The sequence below is a fragment of the Chrysemys picta genome, chromosome 7 (genome assembly GCF_011386835.1).
Source record: "Chrysemys picta bellii isolate R12L10 chromosome 7, ASM1138683v2, whole genome shotgun sequence".
Classification (NCBI taxonomy): domain Eukaryota; kingdom Metazoa; phylum Chordata; order Testudines; family Emydidae; genus Chrysemys; species Chrysemys picta.
The window spans coordinates 8,753,357-8,778,014 of record NC_088797.1 but is presented as its reverse complement, the minus strand read 5'-3'; the positions used below and the strand labels follow the sequence as shown (position 1 = coordinate 8,778,014).

The window sequence follows — 24,658 nt, the reverse complement described above, 5'->3', positions numbered from 1 at the left end:
CTTGCTCATTTTGGACCCTGACGCAGAATTGGCAGCCTGTCTTTCACACAAAGAATCCCCAGGGGAGGAACTTGAAACTGTCTCCTCCTCAGGAGGCCTGTAATCACCTGAGCTGTCAGAGTTGTCAACCAAGCTGGGATGCTTATTTGCTCAGTCCTATTTATTTGGAGGAATTCCTGTGATGTAGGCAGGGGACAAGGTGTCCTATTTCCCTCTTAAATACTCTCTGACCCCTGGATAAAAGTACAAAATGTGCTGTACATTAATTTCTCCTGTCACAGAGAACTGAATCTGTATGCCAAGGAATCTTGTCTCTTCCATACAGCATAGAGCATCCAGGAGTCTGTCCTAGAAACAACATCAAAAGGTGCAAAGTGCTGAAGAAGAGGTGACATGGAGATTCTTTGCAACTTTGGCAAGTCAATAAGAGCGAATACCATTAGGGCTTTGACAAAATCCCAAATAAAAAATGCAGCTTAGACGTCTCCAAGCATGGTACCCATTTGGTTGGGGGAGGGAGGAAAGAGGGTGTGACATCTTTGCAGTAATATCTGTAACTCTCTGGGCTGGTTGCAGGGCCACTGGGAAATATTACTGGAGACCCTCTGAGGTGCGCAAGCTCACTTAAGCATCTATGAGTGTCGGGGACATTTCTTCCAATGTAAAAATAATGTGACTTCATTCACCTCAAATAAACAGATATCTCTCTTCTGAAGTTAAAGGACATCTGTGTTTTATCTAATTTCAGTGCAGGTAAAGAGAAAAGAGAACTGGGATAGAACATATTATGTAGGATCCTCCCTCTCTTTCTCTTTGAGACTAATGAGCAATGTTGGATACATGAACCTGCTATACCAGTGCTTTTCCCACATAGTGCTTGTTTGTCATACCACTGGCCTGATTATCAATGAGTCCCCAAACTACCTTGCATGTTACTTTGCATGCATGTATCCCAGAGCATTCTCTTCCATTGTTAATACCTGCACGTCAGGCGATAGAATTTTCATGCTCTGAGCCTATTGGGGCAAATTGAGGACATGTGGACAAGTGGGTTTTGCAAGTTAAAACACAACTGACTCCAGGCTCAGCTGTTAATGTTGGCATGTGCGGGTGTGTGTGCCACGCGTACATAAGAGGAGAAGCCATTCTAATGCCCAAGGAAAATCATGCAATAAAAATCTGAGGCACCATTATCAACATATGTCTGACATAAAAACCGAGTAGGGAAGAGGCACCTCTTAAACTAGGTGTATAACTGAACAACCTATGTCGGTCAGAGTCTGATCTGCAGGTACGTATGCTGAACTTGTGTAATGTATAGATAAAGCTCATTTTAACCTCAGGAAGGTTGTTTCCTCCAGATCAGGTAGAGAAATTGTTGATGAAGCGACAGTGCAGAAGCTTGGCACTCCATATGTCTGTTCCACACCTAATTTGGGGTGGAGGAATAAGAGAGGAAATGGACAATTTCTGCTTCCCTCTGGTGCAAATGCAGTTAGTTTGGACAGCTCATTTCCTGTACTACCCCACCCTACCATTTATTTTTCTTACAGATATTGACCAAAAATGTGAGACTTTCTAGTTTTTCCTTTTCAAGGTCATAGAAGAAAAGGCAGTCCGTTCCCTAGGCCTGAGCCTGAGGCGTGTGGAATACTCAAGGGCGTGGGAGTTGAAGCGTGTTCAACACCTCACAGGATACAGCCCAATGGCCAGTGCTTTTGCTCATATGAGTCTTCAGAATATCTCGGTCCACCTTGATGGGCCGAGGCTTTCAAAAGTGACGACTGAGTTGAGTGTCCCCATGTTTGGAAGCTCAACATGAGATACCTTTAAAGGGGCCTGGTTTTTAGAAAGGGCTGAGCACCTGCCCCTTTAAGTGTCTCAAGATGAGCTCCCAGGATCGTGAGTCCCTTTTGAAAACCTTTGCTGTGGTTATAGTCAGTTTTGCAAATGGATTTGAATCAGTGCAATTATGCCTTTCAGAAATACTTCCTGTATTTTTGTCTTGGACTTTACTGATTATTTAAAAAGTCCCTTTTCCCCCCAAACGCCCCACGCAAGCAGGGAACATTCCGACACAGTGCAATGGTTTTCTTTATGATCAGCAACTGAAAGCAAGTTTTAAACTATTTTAACACCTTCTGAAGTCTTGAGAACAGAGCTTTGCTCAGGGCACACCCCACCCTGCCAGTTCAGAGTTAGGTTTAATTTTACACATTCGACTTTCCAAAAACAACTTTCCAAATATCTCTGCCAGACACGTTTCCATTTGAGCTCATGATAGAACAGTTTCTGTCTGAAAGAGTTTGTTCAAATGAAATAATTTTTTTGTGCTGCCCCTTCCCTCCCATTTTAACAGACAAACTTCATAAGCAGACTATGAGCTTCATCTCATTTCCTTCTAGATGTCACAGTGCCAGTTTCAAAACAGTGGCCTCTATTCACTAACCATTTATATTAGCTGTAATTTTTTTCAGTCTGATGTGGTTCACTAATACGTTAACATTTCAAATGTAGCTGGTGTTAGTTTTCAAAAACAAACTCTTATAGCGGGGTCCAATGGGGAATCTCCTTGTATTTCATTTCCACAGATATTTCAGTCTTCTCCAGAACGTCTGGTTAATTCCCCTTCATTGGGTGACGGGTTTGCATAAATGGAATTTAGGGCAAATTTTAGCTCACTGTGTTTTTCCATTTCTGTTTGTCCTTTTTGGTTTCTATCGTTGTCTTTCCATTTGCCTATGTTCCGTAAAGATCAAATGCATAGTGAGTGCTTAAAATAATACTGCAATATCTTTGTCTTCTAGTTTTACTGTCCCTAAAAATCAGGGCATCACTCTTAAGACATCGGAGTCATAATTAGTCATTAGTAATTCTACTGATCTCCTGTACAGATGGAGACAAGCACATTCTCAGTGACTGTAAAGAGGATAATGTTATTAGCATTGGGATAGATTAGCTTAAGTTATCCTTACACACACACACACACACACACACACACACACACACACACTCATTCTTTCTCTCTCTGTAAATTACTGTTTCTTTAGATTTGTACAAATGATTAAAAATAAGTAACATAAAAATACAAGACAAATAATACCCTGAATGTGAGGCCGCATAATCTATTCTAAGCCTCCATCAGCAAGCCATGCAATGTAAAAACTCAATTTGCTGCCCTCTGCCAGCATCCTTATAATTCTCCCCTTCCCTATTTTCAGATGCCCAGGAAAAATAAAATACTTTGCTATGTGCCCTGAAGGTCATTAGATCTAGGGTATTTCAGAGCAAAGGGGGAGCAAATTCCAAAGCAGTTAGGAAAGAATTGCAAAGAATCCCCTGAAAGGAGCCCTTTCTTATTTGTACCAACAGTGCGCCCTAGGTTGAAAGTCTATGCTGATCTCTAGTGTAGCTGTATACCACAGGAAGAGAGGCAGCCTTTCCAGTAGGAAGATTCTAAGCCATTTATAGGTCAATTCCTTACACCTCACCCAAAATCCTGAATAAGAGTACAAAGGGGGACATGCTTATTTTCAGCCTTTTTTTTTTAGTGTACTAATTTCTTGTCATGTAAACTTTGTCTGCCTCTCTAGCTCTGTGTCTAATCACTTGTAGGGTCCAGGAACCATTCATTATTTGACACTGTTGAAAATCACCTGGATTAAAGATGACCTGTTTGTGTCCCTCCATTCAAGGGGCTGTGATGTTTGTGTTTGGAATTTCTGACACATAATGAACCAATCTGGTGAATTGCATTGACTTTTTACTAGTATTATTAATTCATATTACAGCAGCCCCATCAGGATCAGGGCCCTATTCTGTTGGACACTGTACAAACACATAGTAAGCCAAGTCCTGGCCCCAAACAGCTTAGATCAGGGAAATAAAGGCACCGAGAGATGAAGTGACACGTCCCAGTTTGCAGGTTAGGTCCAAGCCAGGATTAGAACTCAGGTCCTTGACTCCCATTCTTTGCCCTTTATAATAGATCACACTGCCTTTTACTTCTGTTTGTAAAAATCTAAAGCATTGGTGTGCCACTTTGACAGTACAAATGTTTTTTCTATGCCAGGCCCCACAATTAGCTGTCATCCATTTTAATACTAACTTCTGCTTCTAAGTTTGTGGCAGTTTAACATTTGTGATCTTTACCCTTTCTTCTAAAAAGAAGATACTATTTCCTGGAGGAGGTTCCCACCAGGGAACACTAGAGCCTAACATTATACCTGCATTCATAATGCTGCATTTGTTGCTCGCAGTTACTGCAGTTGCCTGTTCAGAGCAGGGGTGTATGTGTGTGCGTGCAAGAGCCAGTTGTGAGTCTAAGCCTCCATTTGCATGTGCAAATGCAGCAATTGCACCCATACATTAGACATGAAATTGCACATATGAATTTTTAAAATTTGACTCCATAGGGGCAAATTTAGCCCTGTGTAGATGAAGAACTCCACTGATGTCAACCAATATGCAACTGTTCTCCCCACACCTGAATTTGGCTGGGAGGGGGGGTGTCATCTTAGAGCTGGCTATGGATTATGCCTCAACTGAAAGGCCTGGTGCTACAAACCCTAAACACCATAAAGGAACGCTGCTCCCAGTGGCATTCCCAGTTGCAGAACTATAGCTTGCTACTAGACTCCTACTACTTTTGCCTTTTGCCCTCATCACCGGTCAAAATACTGCATGTCCCTATATCTCCCTGCCAGGGCCAGATTAACCTTATGTGGGCCTGGCACCAAACATATTTGTAGGCTCCCATGGGGTCGAGGGGATTGGTCCTCAGAGCGAGGCAGGAATCCAGGGGCAAGAGCACAGCAGGGGGTCGGTTTCTGGAGTGAGGCAGGAGTTGTGGAAAAGTACAGTGCGAGGGGAGGGGAGGTCAGTCCCTGGCCAGAGCGAGGCAGGGGCTGGGGACAAACAGGGCAGGGCAGGGCGGGCGGACAGGATCCCCTCTGGGGCAGCTACCTCTCTCCTCCAAAGCCGGGTCCTTGGGAGTCAGCTCGTTCTCTCTCTCTCTCTCTCTCTCTCTCCCTCTCCAGCTGAGCGGTAGCTCCTCCAGGCAGCATCAGCAGCTCTTCCCACCCTCCTGGCGGGGAGGCTCATTGCAGTCACTCCTATAACTGGACTTTCAGTGTCCAGTCAGCAGTGTTGACGACATTGTCAGGTCCACTTTTTGAATGAACTTTCCGGTCGAAAACTGGACAACTGGAAACAAGGGCACTGGAACAGGGGGCCATGGCCCCATCACTTATTTTTCCTGCCTCAAGGGTGACCCAGGGGATGCGGGGGGTGGTGGGGGATGGCAACAGAGAAGAGCGAGCGGCAGGGCCTCGGGGGAAGAGTTGGAGTGAGGGTGGGGCCTTGAGGGAAGAAGCGGAATGGGGGTGGAAAGAGGTGGGGCAAAGGTGGGGGCGGGGTCTCAAGGTGAGGGGGGGCCTGGTTTGACGGTGCCATTGTAAACCTGCTAGTCCTCCCTGCACCCAGAGGTACACTGTATATTTTTTCAGATTCTGATCTTTTTTTCCCCCTCAGAAAACTTGCATATGCCCGAAGTGTACAACCGAATTATGTAGTGCCATCCTATGTTGGGAAGCTCCCAAGGGCTTTGCAGCCTTCTCTCTTTCTTGCCACATGTCCCTGTTATTCCTGACCGAGGTTGTTGTTCCACTCAGGGCAGAAGTTGGCATCACACTGGTAACAGTCACATTTTCTGTTGCTGCTAAAAGGAAAAATGACTCACTGTCTAGTTTCCATCTTGGTTCTTGCGTTTTTTATGAAATGAACACACCTTTTTACTAAAACCATGTCAGCTGTGACCCTTTCATTTAACTACTGCAACCCTGATTTGTAACTTATTGAATCTGCGTGAACACAAGAGCCATAGTTCTGCAATGTTGCCAACTCTAGTGATTGTATTATGTGTCTCGTGATCCCTGAGTACTATTCTTAAAGCATCAGTCCCTGGAGTCATGTGATCAGGTGGTAATCTCAGTTTGCATTTAAAAAAAAAAAGCGTGAAAACATGATCAGAGTGCACCCGAAAGGCTCAAAAGACAGAAGGCAAAAATAGAGAACCAAAAAGATGTACTAGAAATCTCATGTATCAGAGGGGTAGCCGTGTTAGTCTGAATCTGTAAAAAGCAACAGAGGGTCCTGTGGCACCTTTAAGACTAACAGAAGTATTGGAGCATAAGCTCCAATGAAGTGGGCATTCAGCCACGAAAGCTTATGCTCCAATACTTCTGTTAGTCTTAAAGGTGCCACAGGACCCTCTGTTGCTTTTTAGAAATCTCATGATTTTTAAACCAATCTCATAGTTTTGGGGGCCTGACTCACAATGTTTGAATGTGTGGGGTTGGCGATAGTGCTTCTGCTTCCACTGAAGTCAATAAAAGCCAGGCTTTTAAATGTGGTCCGTAATTTGGATGCCCCGTCGTTAGAAGTCCAATTTTACACATATAAGGCTGCATTTTCAGAAGTGTTGAGCATTTGCACTTCCCATTGATCTCAGCTGGAGTTGCAAGTGCCCAGCAGCTCTGAAAATCAGACAGTAGGTGTCTCGATTTGGGGACTTGTGATAGGATGTACAAACCCCACACTGGGCCCAAAGGTGTTAAAGGACACTACTGGCCCCATCCCTCCAGGCCAGCAGAGCATGCTGTGACTAGAGGAGCAGATTGAAAGGAGATCAGAACCACAGGGGAAAGGGGATGGGAAGGTGAACTGGCTGGAGGGAAGATAAAACCTTCTCCTGGAAGCCGGATGGAAGTTTGACCCTGAGATGGACTTCAGCGCTGGTAAGGACCCCAGATAATCTTCTCCAACCCCCCTTTCAAGAACCAGCAGGCCCTGTGGGGCTCTGCTCATTCTGGACTCTGTTAAGTTCTGGATTAGTGGGACTGTAGGGGACCATGCCCCAAGCAAAGGAGGGTATAAGTAGAAAGTGGCCCAGGACGGCATACTATGCATTTCAGCTTGGAGGATGTTACCGGTGCAGCTCCCCAAAGGGGCTGGGACCTGGTGGAGAGGGAGGACCTGGGTCCCCCTACCAGGCCCGGTTGAGAGTATGGCCCCAAAGTAGACTGAGACTGTGACATCTCTGGCCAAAGGGTAGGAGCCACATATCTCTGTCCTCCTTTTGCCTGGGAGATGAGAGACTGGAAACCAGGTGTGCTAACCACTAGGCCACCTGACCCTCTGGGGACTCCACTGCAGGAAAATTTGGGCCTAAGAGTCTGACTACTGATTTCAGTGAGAACAGAATCAGGCCCTAGTGGATGTGTTCTGGGCTAATTAATTTTAATTATTTTAAGTGTGGTAATAAGGGACACAAAAATGGAAAAATACTGAAGAGCTATTCTATGCATATGCCGCTATTTCCCTGTATGATTCTGAGCACAAGCAACTATCAGCATGAAGAGAAAAATAATCTTCTCCAGTTCCCACTATGAACCTCTTATTCTGCGCTTGCTTTGTGTTCAAAACTTCTATCAACTTCAGTGGTAGTTCCGACTACCCGGTTCAGAGGCCAGATCCAGAGTCCACTAAAGTTGGTGGAAATATACCAGTTGACTTCAGTGGGTTTGATTCAGAACCAGAATGGGCTAAACCCTATGGCCCTTGCTCAGTGTTTACTCGGCCACCATTCCAGTTGACACTGGGTTCAATGGGCCAGATTTTCAAGTGGTGCAAATTAGTGCAACTTCAAAGGCACTGTGCAGATTTACACAACCAGAGACTGTGGCCCAGTGTCTGCAAGAAATGTATTCTGCAGTGAAGAGGGGGTATTGTCTCCTAAAAATACAAGGCTACATTTTCAGAGGCTGGTCTCCCTTTTGCAGCCCCTATGCCTGCATTTGTAGGAGCAAATGTGAGGTCTTGTGTCTCTTAACTACCTGATGCAGGTGCAGTTCAAATAGCTGATATAAATCCTCAGATTTGTGCCCACAAATAATTTTTTCAGGCTCAGATTGTGCCAGTAGAAAGGAGGCTGGACTTCAGTTATTCAAATATTTTACTCCAAAGTGTGTCATAAAGAATCATTCAGCATTTACAGTAGAACAAACCACATTCTCTGCATATAATACTCCCTCCTCTCACACCAGTGTCCTTTTCTGACACAGCCACTGCTCCTCTGTCAGGTAGTTGCAGATGGCTGGGGCTTTTCAGGTTAGTATCCCAGTAGAGGAGAAGTCAGTGAGGCAGAGTCTAGGTATAGTTAAGCGTAACTTGTTTGTTTCCACACAAACAGCAGTCCTGGAACAGAGGTGATCAACCAGCATGCAGGGCAATCCCTTCTTCCAGGACTTGCAGCCCAACATCAATGCCCCCTGTATCTAGGGAGCAACTCTGCCTCAAGGATTAACTCTAATCAGAGACCAAGGCAGAGAGTGAATTCTCCTGCTGCTAATTCAGCAACACTTCCAGAAGGTGCCCTTTATACAAACCTTGCCAATCCAAAAATTAACAATGCAGCATGTCCTTTCCAAGAGTCAGATCTTGTTCTTGTTAGCATGTGAGCGTGGAAGATTATATGTAACAGCACCCCTCAGGGATGCCTGCCATAACAATACCTGCGGCTTCTCCTGCCTCACTTGCATTGAATTGGAATGAATAGTAGTTCCTTTAACGCCCAGTGTCTGAGCACAGTTTGCACTTTGGGTTGGGGCCTCGAAAGCAACTTCCATACCAAGCAATGAAGTTCTAAGCTCTAAGAGTGTATGATGCAGTGTTCCTTATATGCAGGCAGCATATCACAGCATTGATCATCACAGCATTGTTTACTGGGATTGGAGAAATAAGATACAGCAAGGCCTAGAGACCAGGGGTAGTCAATAGGTGGACCATGTTCCAGATCCGGACCACCAAACGCTTTTGAACAGACCCCCAAAATCTTTGTATTTACTTATTATTATTGCTATTGTTGTTCTATTTATTATTTTCTCTGGAGTCTGGACCTTGTCTGTACTTTGACCAAGAAATTTGGACCTTGACAAAAAATAATGGATTATCCCTACTTTAGGCCCAATGTTCAGTCAGGCCATCAAGGACGGGAGGGCGGGAGGGGATGGGGTTTAGTGCCAATTCTAACGTATCCCTACCATTGCCCCATGCGCAGATTTCTGATCGAAGTTAAGAGGCGTCTCTGTGCCACGCAACAGACAGCCTTTCCTATTTAGCAGGGGCAGCCCCAATTTTGAGCCAAATATTTACCTTTTTTCCATTCTCTCCCTCTGAAAAGTTCTCCTGGTTTAACGTAAAACAGTGCAGTTAAAAGCAGACATGCCAAAACTGTGGAAAAAAACGCAAAAATTGGGCTTCTTTTTGGCTTAATTGGCTTGTGAGTTGCTTGTTGGCTAGTTTTTGGCTTGTAGTTTGTTTGACTTGTAACTTGTAGCTTCTTTTTTTTTTTTTTTGATTGGCTCCCAGCAAGCTGGGGCAAGGCGGGGAGAGACAGGGGTGCACAGCAGGCCCACCACAGTCCCAGACTGCACGCCAGGAGGGATCTAGTCACATAGAGTGTTGGGGTTCTTAGGGACTGACTTGTTTTGGCCTTGTTTTGAACTGGGATTAACTTGATTTTTGGTTTATTGTGAAAGTTGGGGTGCTCGTTTACCATGTGAAAGTTGGCAACTGTGGTTAAAAGAAAAAAGAACACGGAGTACTTGTGGCACCTTAGAGACTAACAAATTTATTTGAGCATAAGCTTTCGTGGGCTAAAACCCACTTCATTGGATGCATGCAGTGGAAAATGGTGTCCCTCGTTTTCCGCCCAGATGTTCCTACAGATAAATCAAGGGTTAACAGGTGTGCATGTCAGAGGCAAGGTATAGCTATTTGGCTCTTAGTTGGCCGCTGAGATCAGTTTGTCCCCAGGCCCACTCATAGATGCACAGAAGCATCTGGGCTTCAGAAATGGTTGGAGCAAGAACTAAACCCAGATCTCCTCACTCAGTACAGAACTTTAAACCTCAGCTCTGCACTCGTGTCCATTCTGCCCCCTGCACTGTGGGCATGTTTTAGAGCTGGCTATGCTGACTCCAATACTCAGGTGCCCTTTTAAGGGGAATCTGCAGCCGGGTAATGGGGCTGGGAGATATCTAGGCTCTGACCCCTAGTGAGAGGGCTTGTTGCCACTGGGCTGGCGCGTTCTAAGATGTCTTTGGTAGATGCTGGGTTTTAATTTTCATGGGTTAATTTGATCGCAAAAAGGGATATTGTTAAAAAAAAATCAAAAACTGATTTTTTTTCTCCCTTTCAAATATCAGCCTTCAACATCTTGCATCCCTTGACTAATGCTGGAAGGGCTTTTGTTTCTGAATCTGTAATCAAAGCAACAAACAGTAAGGTCATTTCCTTGGGATTATATGGCAACGGAAGAAGTCAGGGATTGTGTGTCCCCACTTCCACCGGCTCGGACTGGGAGAAAAATACAAAGGCTTAGTACATGCACTCTTTGATGTGCAACTTTTGGGGTTTCTCCAGTCCTTTTAAACTACCAGAGTTTGTGGCGTGGAGGTAAGAGAATACATTTATTTCTGATGCTTACCAGCTGCAGATAACGTTGTTTATTGCGGTTGCACTGTGTCCTGACGAAAGCAGAATAGAGCTCTGCAGAGTTTGTTACAGGCAGCAGGGGAGCGTGAGGACAACAGAAAACAAAGTGAGTTTGCTCTTGGATCCTTTCAGGGTGCAGACTTAAACATTTGTGTTAGCTCTTTTGCTAAAGATTAGCTCTCCTAACTTTACTGGCATCTTCTGAACTGCAGCATGGGGAGTGTTTGTTTGTTTACTCTCAGCATTTACATCTGCTTTCCCTGCCATTGTTCTAATCACTGCTTTGGCTTTTTTTTTTTTTTTAATGAAAATGCTAAAGCTAAACCAGCAACTTTGCTGCTGGAGATCAGGTCCATCCTTTTTGATTTCACAGATAATGCATTTTCAGCTTTTACCGTGATAAACTGCTTTGAAATATTATTTTTAAACCATGTTACTCAACACGGAGCGAGTCCTGAGGAAAGGCAGACAGTAACTGGCACAGTAGCCCCTTTCCATTTGTAAATGTTCAAAGTCTCATCAGTAAGATCTCTGCTCCTCCATCCCCGCTACAGCTTATGAAAGGGTTGGCACCGAAGACACGGCAGGGCACATGGAACTCATTAACAGCCTTTCGGAAAGGCCCCTTTGATCAGACTCCCTTGTTCTCCTTTAAGAAAGAAGCGCGGAAAGTCCAATTCTGTCAAAACCATTTAAATGGCTAACAAAGTGTGTGTGTCACCCGGGCAAGCTAGTGCATCAAGACGTAGTTACCCTCAGAAATTCTATTTGATGATGAGGGTGCTCATTAATGGAGCATGAGGCTAAATCTTTGCCTTATTCCAGAAGGGTGTTTTTTCTTCTGTACTTTTAAAGCCAATTCAGGTGGTCCCCTCTGGCATAGCCTTTTTTCCTTTCCGGTTTACCTAATGTCTGTTCAAGACTGGCGGCTAGTTCTCCTGAGGGACAGCGGCCAAGAAAAAGAGGAAGGCTGCCAAGTGTGGGTGGCACTGAGGCTGGGACAGAAGGTGCAGACGGAGTAGGCAGGGTGAGAAGGGAAGCAGGATTTTGGGGGGGAGCCATAGAGGAAGAGAAGGATCCTGCAGAAGGAGTTGGCGAGGCACCAGGGGAAGGAATCGGAAGTGGGGGGAAGGAAGTGAAAGAACGGAGAGGGTGTGAGCAGCCTTCCAGGGAGGAAAGGCTGTTGTGGAGAGAACAAGGAAGGGAGTCTGGGAAAGGTGAAAAACTGCAGGGAGAGGGAGGCAGTGACTGCAAGGAAAGGGAAGATGCTACAGGGAACCTGCTGGGAAAGCAGAAATGGGATGGGCCATGAAGAACCACTGTAGTGCCTCAAGCCCTCCCTCTGCCATGGGCTTTTGAGGCTAGGACAAAAGCAGTGAAGAATCACTGAGGGAGCAAGAGATGCCTCTGAGGAAGTTCAGGGAGCAAACATGGGAGGTGGAGTGGGGAGGCAGGCAGGCAACATATGTGAAGCCATCAGAGAAGAATGGAAATCTGGGAGGGGGGAAGCGGCATGCCGTGGGGAGAGAGATGAGGGTTGCAGTGACAGCAGAGCGTGGCGATCCACTGGGCCTGGAGAAAACCTCTCTCCAAGAGCAGATTTACTCTTTTATTTTGTAACTGCTCGCATACCCCAGCAGGCCGGCAGTTTCCATGTCAAGTGGGTCAGGGTGGTGTCTTGGATGCGGACAATTGTCTCAAAATTTGAAAAGCCCGGCGAAGTATCCCAACACAAGAGGGGGTGCTGGGCCAGTCTCGCTGCTGAGCTCCCGCCCGCGGATTAGTTCCGTGAGGTGAGCACACAGACTTCCAATGAGGCTGCTGTTCTAGCCGCGTTCAGGGAGGGGCAGCGCAATGGGGAAACTGCCCAAAATGCAGAAAAAATACTCATGGACCATAGAGAGAGCGAGACAGGAAGTCACCCGCGCGATCAACCACCATAAAATGGGACATGCCCGACAAAGAAGTGTGTCCTCTGTGACCGAGATCAGGGGTGCATCTCAAAGGGGTGCAGCACAGGGCTGCAGGGAGGGGCCGCTGTAACTTTTAAGACACCTTTGCACCCTCCTCATCTTGGGCTGCTCTGGGAACTGTAGTATCCCCCTGCATATCTTAGACAGCTCTGGGAGCCTGTCTTAAGTTATGACAGTCTCCCCAGGGTGCCCTAAGGGTAGCTACGCTGCCCAGAATCTGCATAGCACTGTGGCCCAGCCCCTAGCTTGCCCCCGCCTGAGCTTGTGAAGGGGTACTCAGAAGACAGGTTCGTGGCTGTGTTCCTCTCTGCCTGCACCAGAGGAATTGTCCTCCAGCTGATATGGAAATTTAAGGCCCACGTTACGCCATGTGAGCGGGCTGGAGCAGTGACAAGGGGCCAGGGTGGCAGTGAGGATCTCCTCCCCAGTTCCTCAGAATGCAAGTATTCTGCCAACCCAATCTTGGAAGAACTAGATAAGATATTTTTTGTGTCATTCATTCTCTCTTGCTTGTTTTTGTTTTTAACAAAAACGGGAGGCCGGAATGAGCACCGGGCTGGGAGTTGGGTGATCCTGAGTCCTGGCCTGGCTCTGTCGCTGAATTTTACTGTGTAGATTTCAGCAAGTGTCTCAGTATCCCCATTTTGTAAAAGGGGGCTCATAATCTTTACCCAGGGTACCATGAGAAGTAATGAGTTCAGGTCTGCACAGCGCATTGAGGCTACATAATACTAAGTAAAATATTAGGGGAAAAGAGCCAGTTATTCTAAAAAATAAAAACAGCTGAGAAATAAGGAATTGATCATCTCTCTAGTGAACACCATTTGGCCACCTAGGCCAGTGGTCTCCAAAGTGAGGTGCGCAAGAGGATGCTTGGGGGTGTGCAGCAGGAAGAATGCTTTTTTTTTTTTTGCTTCGGCAAAAATGGTAGAGTTGGCGTGGCAGGGGTTGCGTGCTTAAAAAATTTTTACTGATAGGGGTGCGCGATCAAAAAAGTTTGGAGACCACTGACCTAGGCTGCCTGGTATTCAGAGGGTAGAATGGACAGCACCAGTTAAGTGTTTATCTTCATGGGGAAACTTACCAGTAAAATTATACCACTATAGTTATACCAGTATAACTCCATCTGTGGACACTCTTAGTCCAAAGTAACCACCTAGGGAGTTATAGTGGTACAGTTATTACATCTCCCTGTGTAGACAAGCCCTGAGAGGAGACTGTCACCAGTGCTGTTACCCTCTCCACAGTCCGAGCTACGTTGCGATAAACTGCAAATGACAACGGTGAGAGAAGCTAAATTTCTTTTATGTGACGGGAAGGTATGTAAGGTAGGACTGAAAGATTTCGGCCACTAACTAGGAGAAGGGAGAGGAGATGGGGGCTGGGGGGGAAGGAGGAAGAGGAGAATCAGTCACAGATACCCCAAGGAGTTGACCTAATGGGATGATGACGATAATTAATACTGACTTGGACCCCTTATATAGTCCACGGGTGGCATACCCGAGCCCACTTATCCACTGACACTTTAAAAACTCTTGCACCCCAATCTGGGTCTATGCTGGTTATGTGATATGTATGTATCTCTTCATCCTTGCAACCAATACCTGTAATCCCTCATAACTCAAGCCTGACCCCAGATGTACAGTACCTTCCCTCTTAACTTGTGTATATTTAATTTTAAACATTAACTTTAATAAAATTTTTAGTGCTTTTCATCAGGAAATCTCAAAGCACTTTACAAAGGAAGTCAGTATCTTTATCCCCATTTTGCAGATGGGGAAATTGAAGGACCGAGAGCTTAAGCGATCAAAGCCAGGAATAGGTCATGGGTCTCTTGACTTCCCAGTCCTGAGCCATACTGTTGTCTCTGCCTCTGATGTATCATATCTGTGTCAGTCACAACAGCTTTGGGTGTTCAAGGGAAGGGGGAATGTTTTCCTTATAGCAACGTGCCCTAAACTGGTGTCCCTCAGCTATTGCTTAATTATCACAAGAGTTACCCATTGTCATGAGCTTTTCCACCAGTTCCCAGTAGATTTTATCATGACTCCTTGGAACAAAACATTACCATGGCCTCTTGCATGGTAACAACACCATTACTGTGAGTGTCAGCATTGTGTGTGATAAGTATGCCACTAACAAGCCCTGATTTATAAACTGTGTCACTGCCAAGGAAAGCAGATGTTCTGTGAAGTTTTGCATTGACTCAGTATTTATTGCAGATTTGCACTGAGTGTTTCCTATTAATATTCCTGACTTTTAACTGTGGAGTTTTGAGGCCTATGTTTGTCCCATTTTGCTGTTGGTTTCCCATGTAGTTAGGGCCCTACCGAATTCACGGCCGTGAAAAATGTGTCACGGACCATGAAATCTGGTCTCCCTGTGAAATCTGGTCTTGTGTGTACTTTTACCCTATACTATATAGATTTCATGGGGGAGACCAGCGTTTCTCAAATTGGGGGTCCTGATCCAAAAAGGGACTGCAGGGGAGTGGGGTGTTGCAAAGTTATTGTAGGAGGAGGGATTGCAGTATTGCCACCCTTACTTCTGCGCTGCCTTCAGAGCTGGGTGGCTGGAGAGCGGCGGCTGCTGCTGGCCAAGGACTCAGCTCTGAAGGGAGCAGTGCAGAAGTAAAGGGTGGCAATACTGCGACCCCTCTATAGTAACCTTGCACCCACTCCCCGCCCCAGCCTCCTTTTGGATCAGGACCCCTACAACACTGTGAAATCTCAGATTTAAATATCTGAAATCATGAAATTTACAATTTTTAAAATCCTATGACCATGAAATTGACCAGAATGGACCATGAATTTGGTAGTGCCCTACGTATAGTGTAAAGCCCTAAGTATGGCAGAATAATCAAGTCACCGCCAACGGCATGTATGTATTTATTGTGAAATGTTTCCATTTCCAATTAAAAGGCTCCCCCCCCCTTCAGAAATGGGTTGTTCCTCCAGGAAGAGAGCTAACCTTTCCCCCAGTCAATCAGATTTTGGAGGGTTTCTCTCTCAGGAAGATAAGAATACCTCCGAATGTTAGGGGAGCCTATGTGCCGATTGGCTGATTGTCAGCTACAAAGGGTGGGGTCTAAGGAGCAAGCAGCGGCATGCTGCATTCCCACAAACACACATACGCCTATGGTGCTTCAGAACCCTGCCTCAGCATCTTAGCTGCACACTTTGCTTGGCTTGCCTGTGCAGATGCCGGTTTGCAGGCACAAATGTGAAGGTTTGCAGAATGCATGCAGACAGGTAACAACATTGGCATGACTGTATTGTGTAACTATGGTCCATAGCAACAGGAAATGCAGTCTCAGCTTTAGGATCACCTGACAGCATTGGCAGAAATCATTAGTCAGTTACCATTCTAGTGGCCTCATATCACATTAACGTTTCCCCATTTTTGGCAATATGTGTGTACCGTGTCCTTATTTTGGAATTCTGCACATTCTGTCACTTTGACGGCTCTGGGACTTTTGTTTGCTTGATTTTCATCACAATATGCTTGTCATTAAGGATTTTTTCAATGTCTCTCAAATTCAAGCATGACATGACTTTCCGCTGACTTCAATGGGCTTTGCATCAGGCCCCGTGTGAACCAGCAAACGATGAACAAAATAGCGAGTGAGTGGAAAACTAGCTTACGATCGCTGTTTTCTGCACTGTTTTCTGTGTGTGAATTAGAGACCGGAACAGTAAAAAGGAGACTTGCACATAAAACGTACTGGCACTTGGCCCTGAAAAATCATAGCTGCCCTGTAGTGAGGGAGACTGCTTGCTGGGAAGGGCTGCTACCTTGCCAGTTTTTTACTATCTCACCTTGTGGGGCTTACATGAAAGTCAGCTGAAGCTATGCAGGAGCCAAGCTTATAAATGTCTTCAATACATGGAACTATTTTGGGAAGGTTTCAAACTATCCAGAGAGCATTTAGTCCTGCTATTCCAGCCCAGTATCTTCATACTCAGCCAAATGTAACATAGCCAAGGCTTCTATGCAAAGCATCAGCAGAGAGGCATTAGCATTGAAATAACGATGTCCTCTGCTGAAAACAACCCTCTTGTTTCTATTATTTTTTTAAGATGGGCCTCAGAGAGTTGATAATCTCCTAGAAAGGCACAAATATGATAAAATGTCCTGGGAGACCAGTATCATTCAGTATCGGTTTTGTATTATTTTTTCTGCCTTTCTTCTCGTCTAAAATGTTGAGACACTGACTGTTATGAGCTGGGAACGAGACGCCACTCTTTATTTATAAAAAAGCTCGCTCCCATATATTATAATAAAGGTGTATTTAATTCCTGTGCATTGTTAGTCACTCACCGTGCAATTTCCTACGGCATTCATGCTGTAAAATCACTCTCATTAATGTCAGTAAATACACGGGGTTCTTGGAGACAGAAAATTGACACGCACTGCACAGCACGTATAAAGAAATTGCAGTGGACTCTTACAACTAAGCTGGCTTGGTGAATACAAGATAGCAAGGAGTCTCTTTGCAGTGGTGTGAGGAGCAAGAGGAATAACCGGTTGCTTTGCTGTACTGCCAGCTGTTAATACGAAACAGATATTGGCTTCCGTTAAGGTAAATATCAAGATGTCCCCATTGAAATAAATGGCAAAACTCCCATTGACATCACCGGAGCCAGGATTTCAGCCAAACGCTCTTTCATGGCTTCAAAAGCTGGAGCCACGTTATGGGGGAGGTCAGATTGGGAGAAGGGACAGTGGTGTCTGGGTGGGGGCAATGACTTGGTCTTGCTCCAATGAAGTCAATGGAAGTTTTGCCCTGGACTTCAATGGGAGCAGGATCAAGCCCATGTGGTCAATGGAGGCCATGCTCCCAGGGAGCTGTGGGGAACATGTGGACAGGCGACCTAAGGCCAGGATTGGAATATCCCCAGACACTGGGGAAATTTGGATCTGGAACCTTGAGGATCAGACCCATTTCTCATAGCCATAAGTGTTACAGTGAGCTCCCTTGCTTTGCCGGAGATACCTGTGGTTCCCAGAGAGTCACCAACTTAAATAACTCTGTGGTGAGTGGCACAAAGAGCGAGGGACCTCCAGGAGGAGGCGGGATTGGAGATTCCTGGCTTAGTGCTCTCCACCAGAGGAGGAGGAGGAGTTGCTGGCCGTGCTGTGGCTGGGATAAAGGTTCTGTGGTTGCTGGGGAAAGCTGACGAGTTCAGCGCCGTTCTACCCTTCAGGACATTATATGAAGCTTTAAGAAATGAGCTGAAAAACCAAGTATTTAATTTTAACCAGCAGTACTGCAGAAACACACACACAGTGAGCACATCTCAGATAGCTAGCTAGACTCCTATCACCTAAGGGTCCAGTGGTGGAGGGTGTCTGTACAAATATGTGTGCGGGTGCAAATGTATGGTGCTGGTTTGTGACGTGTGCCTAAAATTGGCAGCTGTAGTTTTCGGGGCCAATTTGAAAATGTAACCCCAAATGTATTTCTTAAAGCTTCATATGATGTCCAGAAGGGTAGAACGGCGCTGCTAAGTTACATCCTTTTTAACTCCAGCTCAGAAAGGAACTGTAAGATTAAAATTTCTCATCTGTTTGAGTACAGCCCTAATGAACTTGTCTTCCTCTTGGGTCATGTGCATAGCTCCTGCTAGATGGATGGCCATGGGATTAAAGCCCAGGACTTTGGGAGCCAAGAGAACTAAACGATCTTCTAGTTTTGCCACAGACTTCCTGTGTGACTTTGGCAAGTCGCTCATCCTCTGTATCTCAGTTCCCCATCTGCAAAATGGGACAACACTTACTAACCGACCAACCTCTTTGCAGCATGAGTGAATGTCCATACATGTTTTCTTCATGAATCTGACTCCTTTAGCCGCTGTAGATTTTGTTGCTGCGAGCTGTGACTGTTGATTCAGAATAAATTGGACTGTTTTTACAATGCACCATAATAGCATATTGCAGGCCATTTCCCCTGCATAATATTACATGTTTTGCAGCTTGTATTAGCTATTTGTTTAGCAAAAAAGGGCTCTGTCACACACTGCATTGTATGCATCTATATAGACTCCTTCCCCAGTGTGAAATATTCTCTAGGGCTTTTTCTTCTGCATAGTGTAGCTTAACCTTGTGCGACTAAACTAAGAGATGCTTATGGAAATAGGGCTGACTATCCAGAAAAAAAGAAAGGAATGAGGTGAGTGAAGCACTCTGTGCAGTCGGGATCAAATCCTGCAGGCTTCTCCAGGCAAAACTCTAATGGGAATTTTGCCTCACTGCAGGATTTGCCCTTAGGCCTGGTCTACACTGGGGGGCGGGAGGGGGTCAATGTAAGATACGCAACTTCAGCTAGCTACGGAATAGCGTAGCTGAAGTCGACATATCTTATTTCGACTTACTTCCCATCCTCACAGCGCAGGATCGACGGCTGCGGCTCCCCTGTCGACTCCACTACCGCCGCTCGCCCTGGTGGAATTCCGGAGTTGACGGGAGCGCATTTGGGGATCGATGTATCACGTCTAGACGAGATGCGATACATCGATCCCCAATAGATTGATCGCTACCCGCCGATCCGCAGGTAGTCTGGACGTACCCTAAGAGAGGGGAGGGAGAAAGAGAGATGCAAACTGAGGAATCTTGTCTTGAGTATCAAACTTGTGCCCCGACCCACAAACATTTTACCTAGGTGAGTAACTTGACGCATATGAGTAACCCTATTTACATCAGCCACCTGAGCTGGAGAGGACCCCACAGAGTTCTTCTTACAGATGGCTGTAAAGGGACTGTTCACCTGAGTAAAATCACTTCCATGTGTAAGTGCCGGTGGCTTTTGGCTCAAATTGCAGGTTAATCATTTTGGAATATTAAGGAGTTTGAGTCAGGCCTCGTCCACACTGTTTTGGGTTTGTATTATTTTGCTAACACTGGTATAGCTATGTGTGTGATCGCTTCATGTAGACATGCTGCACCAGTATAAATCACAATTATTCACTAGAGCAACACGTCTATGTTAGGAATTGACACTAGGGCATCTGCATGTAGCTTTACTGGCAGCTAAAACCCCAGAGTAGTGGAGTCCCAAGGGAAAGCAGCTATGACGTGTGTGAGTATTTTGATGGTAAATAAACAGTTCCAAATGTTGTCTCAAAATTATACGCAGCTTCTTTTAAATCTTCTTTTCCTCGTCGCTATTTTTTTAGTATCTTTACCTACTTATAATTGTAAAAATGGAAGGTGGCTTCATAGTACTTTAAAACATCCACACTCCAAAAAAAAAAAAGCTTTCAAAATATGACTGTGATAGATCTGTCTGGCTAAACCACACCGTGGCTGTCTGTAATTTGTCACTGGAGATGAAATCTCAGTTTTGTAGAGGGAGTGTAATGAGTTTTTGTTTTATTTTTGACTCAAACCCTCTTAGGACTCACACTCTTGAGCCGCCGTTCCATGAGACATGTTATTTTGTCAGCTTTTTTCACTTAAACGTTTGCGAGGCTTCCTGTTTACACAGCGTCTAAATACGGTGGTTGGGGTTTTTTTAGCGTGATGACACAATGATGTCTAAAAATATTGTGTGTAACTACTGGCTTCGAATAGGGAGGATGTTACTGTCGGGGGGACGGGGGGGGGGGGGAATAGCATAAATATCCTGCAGGTTCTACTCTGCTCCAAACATTAAGGAGCCGGATATCATGGGGAATTGGTCTTCGTGGCTAAGAAATGGGCTTTTTGCCTTTTAGACTGTATTTTTAAAAACTCCTGAAGTTGTGCAAAATATGCCTCCATAACTTGACATTGAGAATTCACTGACATGTGTTTTGTCTGCAAGTGATGTTTCATGAGTGAAATCAAAGATAATTAGTGTCGCCTCCATTTTCAGTTTGTCTCCGTGTAAAAGCTAGCCTCCTGTTAAATGAGTGTAAATCCAAAGTGACTTCCCTGAAGCTACTCATGATTCACTCTGGCATAACCAAGAGAAGAATTTGGCTTTAGTCCTTTAATTTTGTATCCACAGTTCTGCCCTTTATCTGTACGCTGTACAAGGCTATAACACGTGTAAGTCCCAGCTCTGCTAGATGATAATCCAGTTTGCACTGACAAAATTAAATGCTGTGTTGAAACCCCTCTGAACAGCATTTAATCCCAGTCTTCCCCTTTGCTTTACCTTGGTACATGCACGCATATAGAAAGGGATACCTATGTTCTTTTAGTGCACTCCTTTTTCATTAAGCATCTGAGTAAATCACCTGCTTGCATAAAACCTGCTGGAATTGCTTGTCTGCAAACTAAGACTGCTGCCGAGATTCGGTAATGTCTGAACATCCTGGACAATCATTCTCCTCTCATTCCCCTCCCTCTGCTTTTGAGTTGCATAAACCTGCACTAGGTAAGAGCTGACCACTTGTGCAGAGAGAAAAAGGGGTTGCTGATTTCTTTGGAAAATGTGAGAATCCACTACCTCTGCAGTTTTCTGTTTGGTTTTGTTGTGAGCGGGGTTCCATGCTGCGCTTTGTTCCACTTGTTTCTTGATTTTATGCAGGAGATAGGACTGGAATCAAGGGCTTGAGTCTATTTAAGTTTCTCCTTATTTTACCATTTTCCTATCAATAAATAGACAACATCCCTTCCCCTCTCACCCTATCATTAATATCAATGATTGGGTATATACAGTGACATACGCTTTTGCAAAATATAACCGATATAAATGTGCATTGGCAAAAAACCCTATTTTGATTAAGCTGAAATACGTACAAATTCATATCTATCTCCAAACTGCTTGTAATATCGGTGTCTTGTCTTTGCCAGGGTTCATCTTGCAGTAAATTCTTTAATAAGAACTGCCAGTCACCCTGTTCATATTAGCAAGGCACAGTGGACAGAAGATGAAAATGTAACTGCAGGAAATGGGATCTGGCAGCTATTAGAGCTGTTGGGTCAAATCCTGATTCCTGCACAGATCTTGAGTAAACCAGATTAAATAACTGATGGGCTACCGGTAAATAAATTGCATGTACGTACCTGGGGAGCCAGGACTAGCTCCTTGTTTTTCAGTTCTAAAAGCCGAGGCCTCTACCTCTTGCTCTAAAGATGATCTCCCTTAGTAATGCCCCTTTTTATTTCCTATGACACTAGAGGGCGACATTTGTAAGCTCTAGGGCAGCAGTTCTCAACCATGGGTCCAAGGCCCCCTGGGGGGCTGCGAGCAGATTTCAGGGGGTCCGCCAAGCAGGGCCAACATTAGACTCACTGGGGTCCAGAGCAGAAAGCCGAAGCCCCGCTGCCCCAGTTCCTACCACCTGGGGCTGAAGCTGAAGCCTGAGCAATTTAGCGTCACTGGGCCCTGTGAGGAGTGGGGGTCTCAGGCAATTGTCCTGCTTGCTACCCCCTAATGCTGGCCCTGGCTTTTATATGCAGAAAAACAGTGGTTGTAGCACAGGTGGGCCGTGGAGTTTTTATCGCATGTTGGGGGCGGGCTTAGAAATAAAAAGGTTGAGAACCCCTGGTCTAGGGGACAAGGCCAGTCTTTTTGTTATCTGTGTGTACAGCACCTAGCACAATGGAGGCCCAAGCCCTGATTTGGGCTTCTGGGAACTACCTCAATACAAAATAATAATATCGCCCCCTACCCTCTGGGAGGTCAGTGGGAGATGGAATCCTTCTCCTGAGCTGCAGAGCCACTTCACAGCTGCTGCAGCAACGGCCTTCAAAGTCCTGCCCTGTGAGAGTGAGGCTTGGGGCAATGCACGTGTATAGTCAAATAGCCATGTCGCAGTCATGTCCCTACCTCATCCTGTGTGTTAAAGAAGGTCTTGCCCAGTTCCCCAGCACTCAGGTGTCTCGAGTTGTGCTCTCAAGGCTTATACAGGAGCATGCTGGTTCTACTGTTTTGGCCTTCCATGCCCACAGATGTAGGGCAAACGTTGCCTCATAGCATCAGGATCGGTGGAGGACCTGAGGCACAGAACTCACCTCCTTCCTCTCCTGGCAATGATTAGACTCATTCAGGTCACATCATTTTTGTTTCATGGCACGTGCGGGAAGTGAGTCTTTCCCTGGATAGAGCAGCTGGACTGAAACCTTGAAGGCGTTACCTCAGCGTGGCGCTGCTGGAGGTGACCTCTCTTGGATGCGTAAGGTGCCAGTGTTTATATTTAGTCATCATTTTGAATATTTGTTTGGGGTTGTGTTTGCTTTGTAAATAGCTATATCGATTATGCAGTCGGGAAAAATGGGAGCTGCCCCTTTAAGAGCAAGGTGGGGATACTGGGTTGTGAGCGCTTGCAGCACTGACGTGTGTGTGTGTGTGTGTGTGTGTGTGTGTGTTGCTGAAGAGGCTGGTTTGTAGCTGTGCAGTAGGAGGTCTCTGCCTGCAAGAAGCCTCTAAAGAAAAGATTCACAAACTAAAGGACGTTCCCCTTGGAAAGCTAGGTCTTGTGCTTGAGGGTATAATAAATGCAAATGTAAAACTGACGTCCCTATAACTTGTGTCCCTAAAGATCCCATGTTACTTGTTTTACATGTGCCCTGGTCCCCCTCTGTGCTGAGTAACTACATTCTGCCTACCTAAAATTCCACCTCATGTTTCACATGGAAAAGGCATCGGCTTCCTGTCCTAAACTGTTGCATAGCACTGGTGCTCGCTATCAAATGTCGGTAGATGAACTGACTCTATATAGCTTGCAAAGGGCTTTGGGATCTTTCTGGAAGAAGGGTGCCATATAATCGTTAATTAGTCGTTATCTCTGGCCTTCCGGGCTTTGCAAGCTACGGTGTGGAGCCCCCCATGGAAACTCACTGGGAATGCAAGGTCTCCCTGTACAGAACAGCCTGTATGACTGAGGACGTGATCGAGATGCCGCAACAATTGCAACTCAGTACACCCTATCACTGAATGCTCTTGCGCTGTTCTGTTCTGTGCTAAATAGTCCAGATTTAACTTTCTAAAATTCTGCAAAGTGGCCACATCATTGCATTTTTGAGATAACATAAAATGCTTGAAGTTCAGAGCAACAGAAGGTCCTGTGGCACCTTTAAGACTAACAGAAGTATTGGGAGCATAAGCTTTCGTGGGTAAGAATCTCACTTCTTCTTCTTGCATCTGAAGAAGTGAGGTTCTTACCCACGAAAGCTTATGCTCCCAATACTTCTGTTAGTCTTAAAGGTGCCACAGGACCCTCTGTTGCTTTTTACAGATTCAGACTAACACGGCTACCCCTCTGATACTTGAAGTTCAGAGAATCTTAACAACCACAAGACGCCTGATTCAAGGGTTAATTCCGGGAGTTGTATCAGTAGTTTAATTGTAATGAATTGGAAGAAGAGTCAAGGATGGATTTATACCTCCAACTATTTAACAATTTGTGAAAAATCTCCATGGGTAAAAGAGAGGCCTGTCTTATTAGAGCAGGAATCTGGAAATTTGGGTCCTGTTTCTCCTATGTGGTCCCAAGTATGTTATTTATGGCTTGTTTTTTCTGAGATGCTAAGCACCGACAGATTCTATTGACTTTAAATAGAGTTGTGAGTCCTCAGCACTTCTCAGAATTAGTCACTTAATCTCTGTGCCTACATGTCTCCATCTATAAAATGGGGGAATCTCACTTACTTACCTAACTCACAGGCCTGTCGTGAGAGTTAATTGCTTAATATTTTTAAAGCGCTTTGAGATTCGCTGTTGGATGGCGCAGTAGAAGTGCAAATGATTGTGATAGCTTTTACACTTGAATCTTTGAGGCAGCTTTCCATGGCACAATGTTTTTATATTATATATAGAGAGAGAGAGAGAGAGAGAGAGAAAATGTTTTTACTTAACAGTAGATAAATGCGATAATTACAGCCATCAGAAATGATGAACGTGATTTCATTGGGTAAAAACGAGCAATTAGGCGTTGCCATTATTTAAGCTATCTCAGTGCAACAGATGGGGCTGTGACTTAAAAACACTAATGGATCAGACGCTTCACGACGGGGGGCAATTGGCAGCAGTATGTCAGCGGCAGCAAAAGTGTAAGTTGATGAAATGACTAATCTATGGTAGCATGTGTGTTCATAAATAAATCACAATGGCCTCGTGACAAATGAAGCTGTGATCAGATTGTAATGGATTTAAGGGCTCCAGACAATGCAGATAAATCACATACTGAGCTCCCTGG

At 45.2% G+C, this 24,658-nt stretch overlaps 1 protein-coding gene across 10 annotated transcripts in view; it reads left to right on the top strand.

Moving 5' to 3' along the window:
- FRMD4B (FERM domain containing 4B) overlaps positions 1-24,658 on the top strand; it is a 197,186-nt gene that overhangs the window by 80,415 nt on the left and 92,113 nt on the right. The window contains exon 1 of one of the 10 annotated variants that reach the window (XM_042849967.2): positions 10,444-10,518. The exons of the other annotated variants lie outside the window; for them this stretch is intronic. The gene's annotated coding sequence lies outside the window, so the exon portion shown is untranslated. Of the gene's footprint in view, positions 1-10,443; positions 10,519-24,658 lie in introns of those variants that run through there. 10 annotated transcript variants of the gene reach the window in all.